General features: G+C 47.1%; 1 long non-coding RNA gene across 1 annotated transcript in view; it reads right to left on the bottom strand.

The window, feature by feature from the left end:
- Window positions 1–1,609: 1,609 nt before the first annotated feature.
- Window positions 1,610–22,350, bottom strand: part of LOC139177618 (uncharacterized) — a 36,520-nt gene continuing 15,779 nt past the window's right edge. The window contains exons 4-5 of the long non-coding RNA XR_011562137.1: window positions 11,235–11,337; window positions 1,610–10,596 (exon numbers count right to left, since the gene is read on the bottom strand). This is a non-coding gene — a long non-coding RNA (uncharacterized lncRNA). The remainder of the gene's footprint in view (window positions 10,597–11,234; window positions 11,338–22,350) is intronic.

Here is a 22,350-nt window from a genome sequence, read left to right as displayed (position 1 = left end):
GAAGAGAGACTCAGACAGAGAGAACAGACTTCCAGACACAGCAGGGGAAGGAGAGGGTGGGATGAATAGAGAGAGTTGCATTGAGATACAGACATTGGGCTTCCCTGGTGGCTCAGATACATGACCATGTGTAAAGCAGAGAGCTGACAGGAAGTTGTAGAGTGCAGAGAGCTCAGCCTGGGGATCTGTGACAACCTAGAGGGGTGGGACAGCATAGGAGCTGGGAGGGAGGTTTAAGAGGAAGGGGACATGTGTGTGTCTATGGCTGATTCGTGTTGATGTATGGCAGAAACCAACACGATGTAAAGCAATTATCCTCCAATTAAAAATAAATTTAAGAAAAGATTCTCACACACAAAATGCAGGGCAGCCGTGCAAGAGCTTCTAGTCTGTAGGGCTCCGGGGCTTGTATCTCTCTGGATCCTGTGAAATATAGGTCACAATGAAACCTTGGAGGTCAGAGACACCAATCCAAGAACTTAACAAGAGACAACATGGAGGTTGACTGGCTCAGGCCCACGCCTCTGCTCACAGCCAGTGGGGAGGCACCCAACACGCGCCCAGCCTCGACAGGGGCCCCAACAGCTGGACCGGCCTCCCAGTCTTCCCTCACACCTGAACAACGGTCCCAAACTTTGCCCACTCCCGGTGCTCTGGACCCTGATTCCTGGCAGACAGACAGACAGGGTTCTCTTTTTCTCCAAGAAGGGAGGGCTCAGATTTAAGCAGCTTTCTTTCCTCTCATCTTCCATCCATGCTCAACTCCTCCTGCTGCTCTCTTTCCTTTCAAATCCTCTCCCCATACTGGTCTAGCCCCCTTGGGCTTCCTCCTCTTCCACTTTCCCTGCTCTGAGGAGCTCTAGCCTAAAAGCGTGGTCAATCCACACCCATCCTTTGAGAACAAACCCTAGTGATGCTCTCCTGCCATTGCCTTCCCTTTTATCACAAGTGGTCCCCACCTCCTCTCCAACATCCCCCTGGAAATGGCTCTGCTGGCGTCCCTAGAGACCAACTGGCCTGTGCCCCTTCCTCCACACAGTGAATCATTCAAGGGGTTGCCCCCAAGCGGACCACAGCATCTGTTCTGGGAGGCTCTTGGCTCTGTCACCCCTTGTTATGAAAGTTGGATGGTGCCTGGGAACCCTCTGCTGGCTCCTCGGCCTTCTCAGCAGGGAACAAGGCAGGTGGCATGTTCTCCACTCCCTTTCTAGAACTTTCTCTCTGTTCTTCCCTCCCGAGACAGCTCCCTCTGCATCTCCCTTTGGTTCCCTTGCTCCTCCTTAAATGCCCGCTTTCCCTGAGACTCCACTGTCAGTCCCTTCATGTTATTTTCCTTGATGATCTCATCCCCTCCCTTGGTGTCACTGTCGCGGGCATCATCCCGGCATTTCAGAGCTGGAGGCAACTCCAGAAAGATGAGACAACTGAGGTCAGCGTGTCCAGGTGCCCTGCGGGGGCCTCCCAATGCCTGGGTAGCAGCTCTGGACCCTGAACCCCGCCTCTGGCTCCGCCAGTAGTCCTGCCCCCACCCCCCCCGCCCCCCACCACACTGCCTCTTATTTCACATGCAGGGGAGCAGGTGGGTGCATCTGCAATGTCACACACACACTTCCAGACTTGATATTTTATTTAAGAGCAGGCAGCTCTATATCAGTACCCAGTTGCTTTCAGTTCTGACATTTATCTTCTCCAAAGGAGGGTGAGCCACTTGCAAATCGTCCCATCTCTCCTCCCACGTGGCTGGGAAATGTCAGAGGGAGATCCAGGCAGCTCAGGATCCCTGGCCCACATCGAGCACATTTCGCTCTTTGGGCTGCTTGGTAACCCGGCTGCTTTGGGAGAGCTGAGAAGGCCTGGGAAATTGCATGAGAGGAGCCAGCAGAGGGTTCCCAGGCACCATCCAACTTTCATAACCAGGGGCGGTAGTCAGAGCCAAGAGCCTCCCAGAACAGATGCCGTGGCCCGCTCGGGGGCAGCTGGGTCCTTCCCGATCTTCTCAGATCTGCTTGTTTTGAGTGGGACCCATGCCACGTCTTAGAGCTCTGCCTGTGATTGCACAATAATACCCACCCAGAAAACAAATTAAAAATAGGAAAAATCCATCCGAGGCGTGTGTCTGCTGAGGCAGAGTGCTGTCAGATTGCTAGGCAACCCCGGGCGATCCTGTGGGAAGGTCTGTGCTAAGCTTGTTCCACAGAAGTAGCACTCTTGTCCCTGTTGTGTGGATGTGCTCAGCTGAATCTGAGCAAGGTCATGGACAGAGGGAAGGCACAGGCTGCCTGAGCCGAAGACGTGCCCATCCGCTTGGACAGATGGATTTTCCAGAGGACAGAGAAGAGGCCGAGGGTGTCTGCAGGATAAGAGGCATCTGGGAGCATGCTGGAAAATCTATCTAGTTTCCCATGTTCCCCAAATCCAGGTGCTTAGAATTGTGTAGGCAACATGCTTGAATCTTAACTGACTTACCCATTCCGCTGTCTTCATCACCTTCAGTCAGAGGTGAATTAAGCAGGTTCAGAGGCTGGAGACAGGAGGAGGAGAAAGGAAAGAGGGATGTATGGCCAGAGCTGGTGGAGGAGCAGGGAGGAAGCAGAGCTGGGAGCACCCAGGCACTGCTGTGCTTGGCTTTGTGCTCCCAAGGCCAAGACGGAAGCACATGCTCTCTCTTTACAGTTTCATCCAAACCGCACTCACAATAACATGTTTGTGGATGGTACAACGTTGGTTGTGAGCATAAAATACTTTTAAAAGGAAAAGGTGGGGGATGCGGCATCATGAAAAATAACAAGAATTTTCCATTAGACTTGAAGGTCTTTAAAACAATGATGAAGTCAAGAGAGCTTCTTCCCTTTTCCGAGGCTCCACAGAGACAACCCAGGGTGAAAGCAAAAGGGTGTGTCAGCTTCCCGGGGCTCCCATCACACAAAACCACCGGCTGCAAAACAACAGAGATGTATTCTCTCACAGTACTGAAGGTGAAAAGGTATCAGCCTGCTGTCTCAAAGGCTCCAGGGAGAAATCATGCCAGGCCTCCCTTCTGGCTTCTGGTTGCGGCCGATGGTGCTTGGCATCCTTGGCTTGTGGCAGCATTGCTCCAGTCTCTGCCTCTGTCTCCATGTGGGTTTGTCTCTGCATCCTCTTCCCTTTCTTATAAGGATCTCAGTCATCGGATTGAGGGCGCACTCAAACTCAGCACAACTTCATCTTAACTATTCAATAATTGCATCTGCAAAGACACTGTTTCCAAATAAGGACCTATTCTGCGGTCTGGGTGGGCATGAATTTGGGGGGACATTATTCAACCCACTCCCAGGGGAATTAATAATGAAATCAGACGAGCTTCAGAGCAGACAGGTGTTGGCCATCATCTGGCCCAGCCTGTCTCTCTCTCTCTCTGTTACAGCACCCAGATATAGCATACCCAGCTCTGCCTGGGCACTGCCATGGCGGTGCGCTCCCCACCTCGCATGACGGCCTCCCCATTAGAGGAGAGCCTGCACTGCAGGGAAACCTTCCTCTCAAGAGGACGCGGACTCTGCTGCGGTCATGGTCCTGCTGAATCTCGGGACTTTGCACAAGTCCCGGCATCAGTCCCACCACAGCTGGGTGGCAAAGAGGACATGTAATTCCCCGCTTTAGACATGGAGTTTCCACTGAGATGTCCTAACCGTCGCTACAGCACAGGCTGCCTCGTTCCCAGTCTGTTTCTTCTGCGTGGTTTCTGTGCGTATGCCCAAACAGGTGAGGGTGGGGGTTTCGACTTATTTCTGTTAAATTGAATCCAAATGGTCATCTATGTTGATTCTGCCATCTTGACACATTATTGAATGGTTAAGACGAAGTTGCGCTGAATTCGAGTGCGCCCTCAATCCAACTTTTCACCTTTAGTCTGCATCATCCCTGGGTTGAAAGCATGATAGGAAAGCCTGGTCCAGACCCGTGAGTAACTGAATACAGTGCCCTCCCACACGCCTGAGTGGGTAGCTTGCCGTAAGGATGTACATTTTCAGGGTACCACTATTAAATAATCTAAGTAACTAACATAGTTAGAAAGAACACTTCACTGAATCACTTTGGATGGCTTTTATCATTAAAGTTTGGAATCTACTGAGTGCCTTAATGGAAAATTCAGACTTTTACTATTTCCATAAACTTTTTTCTTCCAGTTCTGTTAAGACAAAATTGATATAACATTATATTAGTTTAATGTGTACTACATAATGATCTGATATATGTATATATTGTAGTAACTGCCAAATAATTTAGTTCATGTCCATCACTTCAAATTTTTAAATTTTCTTTTAGTCTGTGAACTGAGTTGACAGTTGTTGGGGTGGCTGAAATGACATCAGTTTCACTGGGACATGACCCGATCGATGTCCTCTAGAAACCAAAGGCAGCCCACCCCCTCCCCAGTCACTGAAAGCTCACATAGGCAGGAAAGGCTGCAGTCCCCATGGGGTGCTGGCTGCTGTCACATGGCTTCTGGCAAATATGTGATGGCACATACATCCTACAGGTCAGGGCATGTGTTAATGACGTGGCTTGGGAGTCACCCCGAAGGAGGCAGAAGAATAAATAACAGAGGAAAGAAAACTTCAGGTGGATCGTAGGCCGCTTAGAACCTGACATTTTTACACTGTGGCTTAATTTCCATGCTTCCTCCCAGAGACCTCAGGGCACCGTGTTATCTCCGTGTCCCGTACACATGGTCCTGTACAAACACGCCTGATCGCGTCCCCAACAACAAAGGCGATGCCGGTCACCACCACCAGCCAGATTCCCAGTTCCGAGGCCTTCTGCCTGACCAGAGCAACAGCAGGATGCAAGCCGCCTCCCTCCAGCTCCAGGGGACTCCGGACAAGGCACCCACCCTGGGAGGGCTGCCCACATTGCACTCCTCCCTGTGTTAGTGGCCCTGGTTCTCCAAAATAAAGCAGCACAGACACTGCAGGCCGCAGGCCGAGATCAAGGTGTTGACGGGCTGGTTCCTTCTCCCTGTTTCCTCGCGTGATCATTCTTCTGTGCCCTAACCTTTTCTGATAAGGACACCAGTCATGTTGGATTAGGGCCCATCCATATGAACTCAGTTTAACCTAACTGCCTCTCTAAAGATCCCACCTCCAAATACAGGCATGTCCTGAGGTGCTAGGGGTTAGGACTTCAACATGTGAATCTGGGGGACAGTTCAGCCCACACACCCTGTTGATGTCCCTATCTCTCCTAACAGTCAGAGTTCCCAGTCCTGAAATTCAGCCATACCTCTCACTCCTCCTTCCCCTCCCTGCTCAGCCCCATCTACATCCTAACTAAAGCTGCATTTTTGTCTCCATCCAGCACTGAATCTCCAAGTGAAGTTGAGAGGTGGACTGGGCAGATGTCACTTTTGACACCTTTGTGAGGCGTGGCAACCCTGGGGCCACAGGTCTTCCACTGCTGCCCAGCAGACCTGGTCTCCTGGCCCATCCAGGGGAGCACCCCCGCTGCCAGGCTGGGCCTCCTGTTTTGTTCCCAACAGTGGCAATAAATGGCCCAATGTACCCAAATCGTTGGACCAGGGCCCCCAGTGTGTGCATATTCAGGACAGTCAGCCCCCTGGGATGTCTAGGACAGATTTCTACCAAAATAAGATGAACATTGAAAATGAAACACTAACTCCCCCGGGGACTGTTCACTGAGCCTGGCCCTATGGCCACAGGCCCCCTCACCCCCTTGACCGGTTCTTGAGAAATGAGATGGTGGGCTCCCATCTCGTTTGGTGGGGAGGACAATCCAAGACCAGAGGACAGAGGGCCTGGGTGCCCAGCTCAGCCTGGCCTCCCGTGTGATGGGGACCTTCTGTGGGCATCTTCAGGGCTTGGTTTTCTTCTATGCTAATGTACAGGGACAGACCTCATAACCCTCAGTCCATCTCCAGGGCTGGGAGCCTACAGTTCTCTCTGAAGCAGCCTGGCTGCCCCAGACCAAATCAGCAGTGCCAGTGCTCAAAGGAGACGTGGGGGCAGGAAGAGAGGTGAGCTGCCTATTGTTTCAAGAGATCTCCCTCCTTCTACCTCCCCCTCTGGAAGCTCATTCTTTTCCAAAATAGCTCTTGTGCCTCCTTCCCTCCTGTCTCCTCCCTGCTTCCGGGAGCTTCATGGCCAAGTCCCACCTGGCAAGGGGGAAGAGCATCAGGGGAGGAAGGGTATGGCTCTCAAGCTGCAAAATTTCAAAATCAAACAATGACCCCTCCATCCCTCAATTAACCACCCCCTCAGGAGCAGACTAATATAAGAAGCCTTGTTCTCAGGCCAGCTCCCCTGCTCCAGGGTCCTCACAGTGCCCAGTACCGAGGAAAGGGATCATCTGAGCATTTAGAAGCCCATACACACTTGCCTCTTCCTGCTCTGCTGGGGGAGCCCGACTCCAAATGGAGTGTTGACCTTTCCTTGGCCAGGCTGTGGCCGCTCCCAACCTGGAGGGTCCTCCTCTGCCCCAACACAAGATCAGGCCTACGGATGGTCAACCAACCTTGGCCAATTACTTTGGACCCCACACTGACCCTTGACCCAGATGCGCCCTCTGTTCAGCTTTCTGCAAACCCAGCTCACTCCCCACTCATCTCTCCGCCAACTCCCCTGGACAGTGAGACTCATTCTGATCTGTGACTTCAGGGCTAACACAACAAACCAACGGCCCAGTGCACCAATGCAATTTCCTGCAGAATCTTTGGCAGTCGTGACACACCACATATCAGGCTGAAGTGGCCGGGAGCAGGGAACAGCCAGGAAAACCTTGTGCCTTTTTTTAAACTAAGATGAAATTCACATAACCTAGAATTAACCATTTTAAAGTGTGCAGTTCAGTGCTATTTAGCACATTCACAATATTGTGCAAAAATAACCCCTATCTAGTTCCAAAACATTTCCATCACCCCAAAAGGAGACCCTGTGCCCACCCAGCAGCCACTTCTTTTTCCCCCAACCCTGTGCTTTTTGATGCTAAATGAATAAAATGCAAATTTTTCCTACTATTCTTGCTCCAAAGCATTGGCGCTTTTTGAATAGGACTGTCATACTGTCCTCATCTTCTTGGCTTGCCCACTTAACACTCACGGATGTTCCAAAAGTGTCACATGAAGGGACAGGCAGTCTTAAGCTGCCTTCATGAACAACTTTGCCATTTACCCAAAGACAGTAATTCCTCATGCATTCATTTATCCAACATATATTCTTTGAGCACCTTCCTAGGGCCCAGCTCTCGGTCAGTCAGTGGCTCACAGGCATGAAAAGGATCTGATGCGGCCCTCCAGGCACTGGGTGCTAAGTTTGGGAGGCAGAAGGGTAAACAGCACAATGACAATGTCACATGGTAAAGCGATTTGAGAAAAACATGAAGAAACACTCCACCCACGGAGTGGCCTTGCCATCCTCTATCAGTATTTTCATCCACACTCCCACATGTTAACATGGCTGTCTTCACCTCCAACACCATCTTTAAACACCAAAGATGGGGACACATATGCTGGATGAGACTGCAACAGGAGGGGGCTTGAAGAGGCAACTCACAAAGAAGACTTAAAAAGGACCCCAAAGCACCGAAAGTGTCTAATCTCACCAGCCACCAAAGCAACGCTAATCAAAACACAAACAGACTTCCGCTTCTCCACCCGCCCGATTCTGAAACTGCTGATTGCATTCCGTGCTTCTGCTGGGAAGTGACCCTCTCCTGCACTAGCTGGTGGGGTCGAAGGGGGCATCTGTCTGGAGGGCAGATTGGTACTTGGATCAAAAGCTTCCAAAATGTGTTTAACCTTTAACTCAGCAATTCAACTCGTAGGAATTCACCCTAAGGAGAAACTCGGGAACGAACGCAAAGGTTTATCTTGGAAGATTTATGTACCAGAACATTTGCAGCATTGCTTATGACATCAAAAGACTGAAAACAAACTGCACATGCAACTCCTGGGTGCTTGGTAAATAACTTGTGCACTCATTAAAAGTCCTTCTGTAGAAGAATATTCGGTGCCATCGCAAAGTGCTCATAAGGCTTTGAATGGAAAGATTTCTAAAACAGTGTGCAGTGCAATGCCACTTACACTCTCCAGGCCCTGGAACAGGCTGCAGGGACACACTCTCTTGGCTGGAAGTGATTCCCTCCATACAGATGAACAATGGGTAATTTTTTATTGTTCTTTTTTGAACTTCATTGTATATTCTAAGTTTTCTATGTTGGATCTCAATCATATTTGTAACCAGGAAAAATATAAGGAGTATTTTTACGTTTTGATGAGAAATGTTACAGAGGCAGTTTATCTGCCAGTGCACCAGCTCGAAGCAGGAGGAAGAATCAGGACAGTTCCTGATAAAGGCAAGGCTCTACCTGCGGGGGTGAAAGGTCCCCGTGCCTTTGACCAAGAAGCTGAGGGAATACCATGGTCAACCTCTTGACTTTCCTTTTCAATTAAGTTTTGAGTTGACTTGCTGGTATCAAGCCGTCAGGAGTTCCCCATGTCTCTTTGAAGCTCACGGACCATCTTGGCAATACAGTCTAGCCCTTTCTCTGGGTCCTCTCAGGAGGAGCTCCCTCTTGGGTTTATTATTTTGAACTGAAGTTCTGGAAGTTTCATCATTACACAATAAATATTTTTGAAGCTCATGATTCATGAGCGCAATAAAAGAAAATTAATTTTTATTGAATTTCTACTGTGGGCTACACACCCAACATGCAATTTCCTCATTTAACCTTTGAAATAATGACTTGAGGTTGGTGTTACTGCCCCCAAATTACAGATAAGGAAAATGAGTCTCAATAACCCAGACTCAGAAAACTGGCCTTGGTCTCAGAAGCTGGCTTCTCCCAGAGCGTCTGATCTAAGGAGCCAGAGAGAAAAAGCCCCAAGGTGGGGGCCACGGTCTTTTTATAACCTCACAACCAGTAAGGGCTTTTGGTACCCAAACTTCACTTGGACCCCTTCTTAGAGAATGGACGGCCTGCAGAGGACAATGCTTGTGTCTCCACCCAGCCACAGGGATGTGGCAGCTGATGAACTAGGATGCCCGCCTCTGAGGGGGGCTGTCGGGGGAGACTGTCCAGCCGTGCGCACTGCCAGAATCTGAGCCCCCATACTCGTGACTGCAACATCTCTGAAACCAGGAGACAACTCTATTGGGAGAACAAGCACTAATTAAATTTACTGGGATCATTGAAGAGGAAATTATTTAATATTCTGAACAGATTTAATATTTGAAAGCATGGATGGCCTTGATTCGTCGTGGACGGGTTCTTTGCCATGGGGCTTACATTTGATGGGATCCACACAAGCTAGGAGGAGGGGATGGAGGTGGCTGGAGGCTATGTTGTCCCTGGAAGCCAGAGGAGAGGGAGAGAAGCTGGGCATGGTCGGAGGGTGAGGTCCTTGTAACAACCCTCCACAGGGACCCTGGGCACTGCTATAGCAAGCTGGAAGTCTTGCTATATTCACAGTTTCTGTGGCCCCATATCTGTGGGTCCCTAACATCTGCCTGCATTTGCCCCACCTTTCTGTAACCCAGAGCCCTTGTTGGCCAAGGTACCCACCTGAGTGAGAGGGTTCAGAGTCTTGTACCCCTTGGAACACATGATCTAAACACCCTTATGTCTCTTGGTGGAAGTGAGAAGAGATACAAACACTTCTGCTATGTCCTCAAGACACATGTCTGGACATTTCAGGAGCCACTCAGCCTTGTCACCACAGTGCCACCCAGGACCACCCACAGGTTCCTCTGAGAGCTGCTCCTGGAGGAGCCGCACCCCACGCCCTCATCCAGGTGCCAGGACACAGCCTCCAGACTGAGCAGCAGCTGAGGCTTGACCACTGGGGCCCCTTTCTGGCTGGGGCTGGGGAGCCCAGGCTAGGAGTCAGTCACTGCCCAGCAGACAAGCTCAGGGTCACGTCCCGTAGGCTGTGCTGCATCCATGGGGGCAACTGCAGGCCAGGAGACCAGCTCAGCCAACCCAAGGCAAGGCCTGCAGGACCCTTGAAGCCCTGAGAAGGGGAGGGGATGAGGAAGAGGTGGGTGAGCCCAACTTATTCCCTGATGGAGAGAAAATAGTTTCCCAATGGGAACCACTGAGGTGGGGAGTGGGGTGCAGAAACTCCAGGTAAGAGCTTGGGCTAGCCATGGAGATGAGGAATTCCCACCCACTCCTCAGATACAAGGCAGAGAGTCAAAACATTTGGGGAGCAAGTGACAGAAACTCAACTCATCCAGCTTAATCTGAAAAGATAGTTCATTGGCACCCACTAATGCAGAGGAGCTGGGCTTGAAGACAACACATTACACACACACACACACACACACACACCCTGGTCTTGCCTTTCCGCTGACCTAATCTCCCTGTTGGATATGTGTCCTGCATACACTACACTTGGAGGACAGAGCCCATGGCTGCTGCACATGGGGGCTTAGAGCCTCCCAGTTGAGTGGGAGGCTGCCCCCATCTGTGTCCCCCAGGACACAGAGCACATCTTCCCCCATCTCTGCTCAGGGAAGCCACAGTGAAGGATACGGATCTTCTCGAATCAGTGTGGCCCATCCAACACCATGGCCGCCCTGAGAGGGGAGCACACTGCACCTGTGGAGTGAAGGGACATGCAGGCCATGTGGATCAAGGCAGGCAGAGACCACAGCAGCTCCAGCCCAAGGGTGCCTGGTCCTACATGCCCAGTGAGCAGCCCATGGCTGCGTGGCACCAGAGCCACCAGCCAAGAAGTTTGGAGGCCAAAACCCGCAACATGGAGCTCAGAGGAGGCACCTGGTCAAATTCCAGACCAGGCAAATGCTAGCACCCGCCTTCAGAGTGATTGTTTTTAAAATTGTCGGTGATTCTATCTGCTTCACATGTCAGGGGCTAGAGTTTGGACATGCTTTATAATTGTAATTAAAATAAACCAAGTGCCAGGAGGGTCAGTAGGATTTTACATCGTGAGGCTCCTCTCATCCTTCTGACCCTTCCGACTGGAAGTTTCCCAGAGCCGGTGTCCCCTGACATGCTACTCTTGGAAGAAAAGAACCCTAAGTCTGCAATTTTCTTTTTTTCATTGTCTCTCCCACTTAGTTCCCTGTTAAAACAGGTCCCCATACCAGTCTGGAACCCCTATTCAAGCACCTAAACCTTCATAAAATAACCCAAAGGCCAGTCCCAGCTTACTGATGCTCTTAACCTATCTCCCATAGTCTTTGGTGGCTCAGCTTCTTCGATGTGGAGCTTACGTAGCTTTCCTGGCTTCAGTTATCCATTGGAGGCAGGGAAGACTGACCACGGGAGTCCCAGAGTCCAGAACAAATGCCTCTCCTGTGTTTTCGGAACACTGACCTGTGAAGAACCACAGATTCCCCTGTACTTGACCATGGCTCAGCCCCTGCCCGCTTTGTCATCAAAACCACTGGCAAGTGGCTGGGGGTGCTGTCCCACCCCTCCCTGCAGGTCCTCAAGAGCCAGTAGCAGAGTGAACCCTACTTCTATCTTGTATGCCCCTGTGTTCCATTTCAGAGGACCTGCAGTCTGTCTGCCATTGCTCTTCCCTAAGACAGGCTCAAATCCACGTCCAAAGTGGACTTTCTGGGCACACTGAGCTGTGGACACTTTTCCCAGCCTACAAAGACTCATCTCCAGGGGTTCATAAAGCACCCACTACCATTCATCTCCATCTAATGAGCGTGGGTGATACGCTGCAGGATGCCCAGGAGCATCCTTGGGGAGCCTTCAAGGAAACTGATTCAGAGAGGATGCGAGCGGCGAGGGGTCAGCGCTTGGTCCAAAGGGACCTGGCCTGTCACTTACTATCAACACATCCTTGACTTCACTTGTTTCTCTGACTATAAAATTGACTCTGACTTAGATGATCTCTAGGGTTTCTCTTGGTTCTAAAATTCTCTGCTTCTGTAATTCAGGAAGAAGCTCTGAGGCATGGATGAGACAGGCCCAAAGCTTGGAAGGTTACAGTCAATGGTTGGAGCATTCAGAGGTTTCCTGGCATCCCTAAGACTCAGCCTGCACACAGGCTTTGGCACGTGAGCCACTTCTTAAAGGTACCCAAAAAATGGGTACCCGAACACTGGAAGCCTGAACATTCCGACCCCTTTGAGAGGTTGGAAAGAATGGCTATAAAGGAGTCCTGGAAGCCTGGGGCCTGATGGCTTCACTGGCCAAGTGAGGTGACATGCAGCCATGTGAAGCCACATCCCCTCCCTGCCCCCGTTCAAACTATTTCCCTGGATGCAGAGCTTAAAGCTGGGGAGACTGAGAGAAAGTCACTTTCATGACAATAATAAAATGAATTATTTTAAAATCTTGCAGTGGAGAATACTTAATATTATATAAAACACAGAAGCCAAAAAAGGAAAAGAGTTTTGACAAAAAGATAAACTTTTGCATCAGAAAAATAAATACTATCAACAAAGTTAAAAGAAAAATTAATACAATGAGAAGAGATTTATATCACATATAGCAAGCAGGGCAAAGGCTAACAGAGTTCTGCCAAGAGAACACACTGGTCATAGCAAACACCCTCTTCCAACAACACAAGAGAAGACTCTACACATGGACCTCATCAGATGGTTGACACCAAAATCAGATTGATTATATTCTTTGCAGCCAAAGATGGAGAAGCTCTATATAGTCACCAAAAACAAGACCGGGAGCTGACTTATTGCCAAATTCAGACTGAAATTGAAGAAAGTGGAGAAAACCACTAGACCATTCAGGTATGATCTAAATCAAATCCTTTATGACTATACAGTAGAAGTGAGAAATAGATTGAAGGGACTAGATCTGATAGATAGAGTGCCTGATGAACTATGGACGGAGGTTCATGACATTGTACAGGAGACAGGAATCAAGACCATACCCAAGAAAAAGAAATGCAAAAAAGCAAAATGGCTGTCTGAGGAGGCCTTACAAATAGCTGTGAAAAGAAGAGAAGTGAAAAGCAAAGGAGAAAAGGAAAGATATACCCATTTGAATGCAGAGTTCCAAAGAATAGCAAGGAGAGATAAGAAAGCCTTCCTCAGAGATCAGTGCAAAGAAATAGAGGAAAACAATAGAATGGGAAAGACTAGAGATCTCTTCAAGAAAGTTAGAGATACCAAGGGAACACTTCATGGAAAGATGGGCTCAATAAAGGATAGAATGGTAGGGACCTAACAGAAGCAGGAGATATTAAGAAGAGGTGGCAAGACTACACAGAAGAACTGTACAAAAAAGATCTTCACGACCCAGATAATCATGATGGTGTGATCACTCACCTAGAGCCAAACATCCTGGAATGTGAAGTCAGGTGGGTCTTAGAAGCATCACTACGAATGAAGCTAGTGGAGGTGATAGAATTCCAGTTGAGCTATTTCAAATCCTGGAAGATGATGCTGTGAAACTGCTGCACTCAATATGCCAGCAAATTTGGAAAACTCAGCAGTGGCCACAGGACTGGAAAAGGTCAGTTTTCATTCTAGTCCCAAAGAAAGGCAATGCGAAAGAATGATCAAACTACCGCACAATTTCACTCATCTCACACGCTAGTTAAGTACTGCTTAAAATTCTCCAAGCCAGGCTTCAGCAATACGTGAACCGTGAACTTCCTGATGTTCAAGCTGGTTTTAGAAAAGGCAGAGGAACCAGAGATCAAATTGCCAACATCCGCTGGATCATGGGAAAAGCACGAGAGTTCCAGAAAAGCATCTACTTCTGCTTTATTGACTATGCCAAAGCCTTTGACCGTATAGATCACAATAAACTGTGGAAAATTCTGAAAGAGATGGGAATACTAGACCACCTGACCTGCCTCTTGAGAAACCTGTATGCAGGTCAGGAAGCAACAGTTAGAACTGGACATGGAACAACAGACTGGTTCCAAATAGGAAAAGGAGTATGTGAAGGCTGTATATTGTCACCCTGCTTTTTTAACTTGTATGCAGAATACATCATGAGAAACGCTGGGCTGGAGGAAGCACAAGCTGAAATCAAGATTGATGGGAGAAATATCAATAACCTCAGATATGCAGATGACACCACCCTTATGGCAGAAAGTGAAGAGGAACTCAAAAGCCTCTTGATGAAAGTGAAAGAGGAGAGTGAAAAAGTTGGCTTCAAGCTCAACATTCAGAAAACGAAGATCATGGCATCTGGTCCCATCATTTCATGGCAAATAGATGGGGAAACAGTGGAAACAGTGTCAGACTTTATTTTTCTGGCTCCAAGATTGCTGCAGATGGTGACTGCAGCCATTAAATCAAAAGCCACTTACTCCTTGGAAGGAAAGTTATGACCAGCCTAGACAGCATATTAAAAAGCAGAGACATTACTTTGCCAACAAAGGTCTGTCTAGTCAAGGCTATGGTTTTTCCAGTGGTCATGTATGGATTTAAGAGTTGGACTATAAAGAAAGCTGAGCACCGAAGAATTGATGCTTTTGAACTGTGGTGTTAGAGAAGACTCTTGAGAGTTCCTTGGACTGCAACCAGTCCATCCTTAAGGAGATCAGTCCTGGTTGTTCGGTGGAAGGACTGACGTTGAAGCTGAAACTCCAATACTTTGGCCACCTGATGCCAAAAGCTGACTCATTTGAAAAGACCGTGATACTGGGAAAGATTGAGGGCAGGAGGAAAAGGGGACGACAGAGGATGAGATGGTTGGTTGGCATCACTGACTTGATGAACATGGGTTTGGATAGTCTCCAGGAGTTGGTGATGGACAGGGAGGCCTGGCGTGCTTCAGTTCATGGGGTCGCAGAGTCGGACACGACTGAGCGACTGAACTGAACTGATAAAAAGATTGATCACCTTCATAAATAGAAAGTGAAAGTGAAGTTGCTCAGTCGTGTCCGACTCTTTGCGACCCCATGGACTGTAGCCTACCAGGCTCCTCTGTCCATGGGATTTTCCAGGCAATAGTACTGCAGTGGATTGCCATTTCCTTCTCCAGGGGATCTTCCCTGCCCAGGGATCGAACCTGGGTCTCCCACATTGTAGACAGACACTAGTTCTGGCAAATTAATAAGTATAGGACAACCAGTAGTGAAACCACCAGTCCATAGAAAAATATAAATGAACATTAAACATAGGAAAAGATATTCAACTTCCCTCATAAAGAAATTCAACTAATATCAAGAGACCATTATTAAGTTTCAAATTGGCAAAATAGTTAACAATACACAATACTAGATGATACACAGAAAATGGACTAAACTGGCAAAATCTTTCAGAAGGACTATTTGGTGATACTCATTAGTTTTTAAATGCACATTCCTTTTGATTTAACAATTCCATTTCCAGGGATCTATCCCACTAACTTACTCTCACAAGTAAGCCAACATTTACTTACAATAAATTAAGTGAATATTATTGTAGTAGCAGGAAATACACTGGGAGGGAGAGGGTCCACCCACTAGGAAATAAATTTTGAAATGCCCACATGATGGCATATTCCACAATCATTCGTTTTAAACAAGGAAGACCTATATGTGCTGAAGAGGCTTCCCAGGGAGCTCAATGGTAAAGAATCCACTTGTCAATGGAGGAGAAATGTGTTCAATTCCTAGGTCAGGAATATCCCCTGGAGGAGGAAATGATAACTTGCTCCAGTATTCTTACCTGGAAAATGCCATAGACAGAGGAGATTGATGGGTTACAGTCCATGGGGTCACAAAGAGTCGGACACAACAGAGCAACTGAGTACACATGCATGCATATGTGCCGATAGGTCACTGGTTCCAAAGAAAGTTCCAGAACAATATATATAAAATCCTATTTAGGTAGGGAGAAAAGGGATATTCATAAATATATGTATACATACTGCTTATTCACTTCAGTTCTGTCCGACTCTGTGCAACCCTATGGACTGCAACTTGTCAGGCTCCTCTGTCCATGGAATTCTCTAGGGTAATAGAGTGGGTTGCCATGCCTTCCTCCAGGGGATCTTCCTGACCCAGGGATCAAACCCAGGTCTCCTGCATTGCAGGCAGATTCTTCACCACTGAGCCACCAGGGAAGCCTGTGTGTGTGTGTGTGTGTGTGAAATTTTCCTGAAATACACACCACCAACTTTACTAAGCTGTGGAAATTGGGTATTAAAAGAGAGGGTCAATCAGGGAGATTTTAATTTCTACTTATTAACTTTTCTATACTGTTTTAATGTTTTTGCCGTGAGCAAACATACGTTGCTCATACGAAAATAAAAAAAAGCTTTCAGAGAGATGAGAAAGCTCTGGTTTTCTTGGTGAATTTAATTATCTCCACCACTTCACTTTTTTATTTTTAATGTTAGATGAGCTTATTGTAGGGAAAAAGTATAAAGTATAGATTTTCAACCAGAGACAAATACAAAAATCATTCATGATCCCACAATCAAAATATAATTACTGTTAATAAGTACACATCTATGCATAAGTGTGGTTTATATTTTAGATTATGTGTTTTTTTACCCTGCCCTGAGTCATTCCATTAGTATAAATATGCTAGTATCTTCCAACAACAACATTAAATATTAATACTAGTATCTCCCAACAACAACAGTAAAACCCTCCCTTGACGCAAATCTCCCTCAAAACTGCACTACTTTTCTGCTCCCCTTTGAAGAAATATTTCTTAAAAGAGTTGTCTTTACATGCTGTTCCTACTTCATCCCTTCTCATTCTCTCCTCAAGTAACTCTAAACAACTTTCTTTTCACTCTTCTGCCAAGAAAAACTTCTGCCAAGATTACCAGTGACTCCCTCCCAACCCCAACCAACATGGCCAAACACGATGGTCAATCCTCACCCCCGATCACACTCACCCCTCCTCTGGCAGTGTGAACACAGTCATTAACTCACTTCCCTAGAAAGTCTCTTTTTGTATGACCTCAGCAGAAAAACGTAACCTTTCTCTTTTGTAGGCTTTCTTACCTTAATCGAGGCCTTCTCAGTCACCTTGGCTAGTTTCCCTTCACCTTCCCAAACTCTAGACATTGAGATGCTCAACAGCTAAATTCTAAGACATCTCCCCCACCGTGTATGAAAGATATCACTTCTCCCATTCAGTCCTTTAAATACATATATATATATTTGTAATATATTATATATAATATAACTATATATATATAAAGTTATATATATATATATATATAGTCCTCCCTAGAGAAGCCACTAAAAAAGTGCAGTGGATAAGTCTACAAAGGTAATATATAAATTAACAGATTAAGTGAAAGTCGCTCAATCGTGTCCAACTCTTTGCTGCTCCATGGACTATACAGCCCATGGAATTCTCCAGGCCAGAATACTGGAGTGGGTAGCCTTTCCCTTCTCCAGGGGATCTTCCCAACCTAGGGATCGAACCCAGGTCTCCTGCATTGCAGGTGGATTCTTTACCAGCTGAACCACAAGGGAAGCCCAAAAATACTGGAGTGGGTAGTCTATCCCTTCTCCAGTGGATCTTCCCAACTCAGGAATTGAACCTGGGTCTCCTACATTGCAGGCAGATTCTTTACCAACTGAGCTATCAAGTGGAGAATAAATTAACCAAAATGAAGGAAGAAAACGAGGTATAAATGAACAATAACCAGGAACACAAACAGCAAAATTATAGACTTAATTCTGGCCATATCACTGATTAAATATAAATGTACTACACACCCCAGTGAAAAAGCAGAGGTTGTCAGCAACAGGAAAAGACTGAAAGTAGAAGACAGTTTAAAATGATACTAGGGTACAGCCACTATAGAGAACAGTGTGGAGATTCCTTAAAAAACTGGAAATAGAACTGCCATATGACCCAGCAATCCCACTGCTGGGCATACACACTGAGGAAACCAGAATTGAAAGGGACACGTGTACCCCAATGTTCATCGCAGCACTGTTTATAATAGCCAGGACATGGAAGCAACCTAGATGTCCATCAGCAGATGAATGGATAAGAAAGCTGTGGTACATATACACAGTCGAGTATTACTCAGCCATTAAAAAGAATACATTTGAATCAGTTCTAATGAGATGGATGAAACTGGAGCCTATTATACACAGTGAAGTAAGCCAGAAAGAAAAACACCAATACAGTATACTAACACATATATGGGAAATAGATGGGGAAACAGTGGAAACAGTGTCAGACTTTATTTTTTGGGGCTCCAAAATCACTGCAGATGGTGACTGCAGCCATGAAATTAAAAGAAGCTTACTCCTTGGAAGGAAAGTTATGACCAACCTAGACAGCATATTCAAAAGCAGAGACATTACTTTGCCAACAAAGGTCTGTCTAGTCAAGGCTATGGTTTTTCCTGTGGTCATGTATGGATGTGAGAGTTGAACTGTGAAGAAGGCTGAGCGCCGAAGAATTGATGCTTTTGAACTGTGGTGTTGGAGAAGACTTTTGAGAGTCCCTTGGACTGCAAGGAGATCCAACCAGTCTATCCTAAAGGAAATCAGTCCTGAATATTCATTGGAAGGACTGATGCTGAAGCTGACACTCCAATACTTTGGCCACCTGATGTGAAGAGCTGACTCATTTGAAAAGACCGTGATGCTGGGAGGGATTGGGGGCAGGAGGAGAAGGGGACGACAGAGGATGAGATGGCTGAATGGCATCCTGACTCGATGGATGTGAGTCTGAGTGAGTTCCGAGAGTTGATGATGGACAGGGAGGCCTGGTGTGCTGCAATTCATGGGGTTGCAAAGAGTCAGACATGACTGAGTGACTGAACTGAACTGAACTGAACACATATATATGAAATTTAGAAAGATGGTAACAACAACCCTGTATGTGAGATAGCAAAAGAGACACAGATGTATAGAACAGTCTTTTGGACTCTGTGGGAGAGGGTAAGGGTGGGATGGTTTGGTAGAATGGCATTGAAACATGTATATTATCATATGTGAAACGGATCACCAATCCAGGTGTGATGCATGGGACAGGGTGCTCGGGGCTGGCGCACTGGGATTACCCAGAGGGATGGGATGGGGAAGGAAGGGGGTTCAGGATGGGGAACACATGTACACCCGTGACAGATTCATGTCAATGTATGGCAAAACCAATATAATACTGTAAAGTAATTAGCCTCCAAAACAAAAATAAAATAATTAATTAATTAATTAATTTAAAAAATAAAATGATACTAGGCAAACAATAAAAAGAAGGCCAGAGGGGTTATATTAATAACAGATTAACTAAGCTTGAAGACAGTAATGCTCCATAATTTTAAAAAAGAGTTAATTTATTAGGAAAAGTATAAAATTCACAAGCCTGAAGGATCAAATTGCAAAATTTCAAAATACATAAGGCAAAAATTGAAAGAATTAAAGAGAGAGTTCCACAATTATAGTTGGAGATTCTAACACCCCTCCATCAACTGTTGATAGAACAAGTCAACGAAAATCAGTAAGGAAATAGAAGACACAGACATGAACCATGTGGACCTAATTGACATTTACAGAACACTAAATCCAGCAATTGCAGATACTTATTCTTTCCAAATGTACACAGACTATTCACCAAACAGATCATGTGCTGAATCTCTGGGGGAAAACTCTCCAGTAATGACAGCAAGATGGAGAACTAGAAGATCTCAGTGCTCATCTTCCTCCAAAAAACAATGAATAAACAACTAGATACCAATGAAAACAGCAATGATGGAGCTCCAGAATACAACAAAGAGGCAGAAGAAACTCTGTGGGACACAAAAATCGAGGACGGATGCATAGAAAAGCATACCATTCCTCCTGCTTGAAGACAATGTGAAACTCTCTCCCACGTAAGACAACACGTGCTGAACTCAGGGTCTGCCCCTGCCTACCCTCCTGCCATCAGGCCTATAACTAGGTTGCTGCTGCTGCTGCTAAGTCACTTCAGTCGTGTCCAACTCTGTGTGACCCCATAGACAGCAGCCCACCAGGCTCCCCCATCCCTGGGATTCTCCAGGCAAGAATAATGGAATAGGTTGCCATTTCCTTCTCCAATGCATGAAAGTGAAAAGTCAAAGTGAAGTCTCTCAGTCGTGTCCAACTCTTAGCGACCTCATGGACTGCAGCCTACAAAGCTCCTCCATCCATGGGATTTTCCAGGCAAGACTACTGGAGTGGGGTGCCATTTAAGTCACACCATAATCCAACCAGGAAAGTGGAAGGAAAGGGACAATACATACACACACACACACACACACACACACACACACACACACACACACACACCCCAGGAGCCAGGACATCTATCAGGACCCACAGGAGCATGTGGTTTGGGACCACATCGGTGGGGAGTTTGGTCAAGGAGGCTGGGGCACCACCAGCTAATGCTGGTGAAGGTTAGCCATGCGGTAGCTATGGTGGAAGGTCACTCATTGCTCCAACAAGCAGGGTTTGATTAGCCACCTGATGCTGGGTTCAGGATCTACATACAAGATCTACAACTGCAAGTAAAATACACACAAAATCTCTGCCTTTGAGGGATGTCCAGCATGGAAAGAGCAGAAATAAACAGGAAAGGTAACAATGTAAGTGTATGAGTCCACACTGAGAGGGGTGCTGGGCAAGCTGTGAATAGATTCTGAGATGGCAGATGAGATGCCCTGAACTTTCCCGAAAAGGCTAACATTAGGCGAGGCTCAAAGAGCAAGAAAGAGATTAGCATGGGAGATAGCTCCAAAGCAGGTAAGAGCTCAGGTGTGTGCCACACACCAAAGGGGATTGGAATGAGGGGGGCTGGAATGTGGTAGGCAAGGGGATGGGGTTGGAGAGGGTCAGCAAAAGCCAGATTATACCAGGGTTTTAGCTCATGCCCAAACCTTTAGAGTCCATGCAGACACAACACAGTGGAGGGTTTCAGCAGGGGAAAATGTGCGAGGACTGACAGTTTTAAATGCCCATTCTGGCTGCAGCACTAGAACTGACTGGGGTGAGAAAAACAGACCAGTTGGAGAGCTATTAAAGTCCAGAAGTAGGACTTCCCTGGTGGGTGAGTGGTTAAGAATTCACCTGCCAATGCAGGGGACATGGGTTTGATCCTGGCCTAGGAAGACTCCACATTCCTCAGGGCAGCTAAACTACTGAAGTCCGCGCACCCTAGAGCCCATGCTCTGCAACAAGAGAAGATATTGCAGTGAGAAGCCCATGAACTGCAATTAGAGAGTAGCCCTCGCTCGCTGCAACTAGAGAAAGCCCACACACAACAATGAAGACTGAGCACAGCCAAAAATAAATAAATAAAACTGTAAAAATTTAAAAAAAATAAAGTCTGGGAGCAGTCGGGAATCACCACAATGGTGGCCTGTAGTCAGGCAGCAGGTCTTAAAACCTCCCTCACTTCTGACACCAAGTGCAAGCTGGGGTCCTCAAGGCCACGCTGGGGTTTGATAATCTTCTGGAAGGACTTGGGGCTCAAGAAAGCTGCTATACTCATGGTTACGGTTTATGGTTTATTTCAGTGAAAAGATAGAGGTTTAAGTCAACCAGGGAGTCCAGGAAGACACAAAATGTAGGGGCTTCCACTTGCCCCTCTCCCTAGAGTCAGGACAGTGCTGCTTCCATAGCACCAATGTGTGGTGACATTGCCAACCAGGAAAGCCCTCAAGCCTTGGGATCCAGACTCTTTACTGGAGTCTACCATGGAGGCACTTTGGTGCCCACGAGGCTGACCTCAGTCTAGTCCCTCTAGAAGTCAAGCTTATACCATATGACCCAAACTCCTACCCACGTTCACTCACATGTTTTTGTGGCCCAGAGCTCCACCTTATATCACTTTGTTGGTATGGCCCAAAGCTGCCAGGCGAACCATGACCAGAACATCCCAGGGGCTTAGAGATTACTTTCAATGGGCCAAGGGCAAAAAACTGACTTCTCCTGGGACAGGGTTAAATCCTCTGCTACATGGCCAGTATCCCTGAAGTCCAGTTTTGTAAGCCAGATAGTCTCTGGCATTTTGTGGGAGTAGATAAAGAATCAAACTCCAGAGTGATGTTCCCAGATCCATCTATCATTGTCCACATAGTAGTTGGGGCAAGGAACTGCTGAGGAGTGAGATCCCAGGGCTTGCTGTCCTAGGTCAATTCTGTGAGACATTGTAGCCCCTGACTTTTCTGTCCAGGAGGACCGAGTTTCAGGTCAGTAAAAAAGAAAATAGAAACCTCATAGGTCACCATGGCACTGGGCAGGGCTGAGAGGGGGTGCAGTAATTGGGGAAGTTACAGACAAGTAACTCCCAGGAAGCATCATTTCACAGGGAATGTGTGTTAGAGAAAAGACCACTGCTCCTTGCTCCCCAGTTTGCACAATGTGTGTAGGGGGAACTAGAACTACAGTGGACAGAACCTGATGAACACAAGCTGCATGTCCCCATCGCATGGCCTCTGGATGAAGACCTGGGAATTCTTTGTA

This window comes from Bos indicus, chromosome 19 (genome assembly GCF_029378745.1).
Source record: "Bos indicus isolate NIAB-ARS_2022 breed Sahiwal x Tharparkar chromosome 19, NIAB-ARS_B.indTharparkar_mat_pri_1.0, whole genome shotgun sequence".
Taxonomy (NCBI): domain Eukaryota; kingdom Metazoa; phylum Chordata; class Mammalia; order Artiodactyla; family Bovidae; genus Bos; species Bos indicus.
The sequence above is the reverse complement of the archived record's forward strand: the minus strand, read 5'-3'. Positions and strand labels throughout refer to the sequence as shown.